The 833-nt window shown below is 47.9% G+C and overlaps 1 long non-coding RNA gene across 1 annotated transcript; it reads right to left on the reverse strand.

Annotated features, from left to right (window-relative positions):
- Positions 1-6: 6 nt before the first annotated feature.
- Positions 7-812, reverse strand: LOC109509104 (uncharacterized). The gene is made up of 3 exons (XR_002166870.1): positions 649-812; positions 377-460; positions 7-244 (listed from the first exon to the last, which is right to left on the reverse strand). It is a non-coding gene; the product is annotated as an uncharacterized LOC109509104 (long non-coding RNA).
- Between the last annotated feature and the right edge of the window lie 21 nt (positions 813-833).

An 833-nucleotide genomic window follows, 5' to 3' on the forward strand; every position in this document is an offset into this window, starting at 1 on the left:
ACGACGTGAGTTGGCGCCAGAGCATAGTATTTCCCAAAGTTTTTCAATGAAATGAAGGCCCTGTTTTCTCATGTGGTGTCATCAACACGTCTCCAGTAGAAATGAACCAGTCCCGTCCAGTGAGAACACGCACATCATCAGGCCGCCTTGATGACGTCACAGCGCTTTCTGCTTCCTCTTGTCTTGGCCTGCATCATTTCCTTCTGCTGCTTCAGTCGGACTTCCTCCAGACTCAAACAGCCCCCTTTGAAAAAACACACAGACACACCCACGCGTTGACACTTTGTTTTGAGCATTTCTAGGATCTGTACTGGATATTCTAAACAGGTTGTTGGCCAAAGTGTAAGAAAGGAGGCGGGGTGTGCTTGTGCCTCACCGACGCTGCTGGGCTGGATGTTGACGTAGGCCATGGCTCTGCTCAGTCTCAGCTCCTCCAGAGCCGCCAGCTCTGCCTCCGCCTCTGCTCAGCCAATCGCACCGGGATGGATGTAAACAATTACAAATTGCTTTAATTGCACACAGGTGGATTTACGCAGAATAAATATACCACAAATATGTGAATCACTCGATGCTCCGGTATACACTGCTGTCTTCAATCTTTTTACAATTCCGAGTGGATAAGTCATCAATGTCAATGTGTGGACTCACTTTTCTGGATATCTCTTCTCTTCTTGGGGTTTGGGGGGATGACAGTGAAGGCTTTGTGGCTGCAAGGGGGAAAAAAGGGCAAATATAAACAAGATGACAAAGTGAGGAGTCATGCCAGGATGCGACATCACGTGAAGAAGTCAGCAGCTTGATCCAGATTATAGTCTAGTGCGCTCCAAGTCAAA

The sequence above is a fragment of the Hippocampus comes genome, unplaced genomic scaffold, assembly GCF_001891065.2.
Source record: "Hippocampus comes isolate QL1 unplaced genomic scaffold, H_comes_QL1_v1.1 C16772630, whole genome shotgun sequence".
In the NCBI taxonomy this organism is placed as follows: Eukaryota; Metazoa; Chordata; class Actinopteri; order Syngnathiformes; family Syngnathidae; genus Hippocampus; species Hippocampus comes.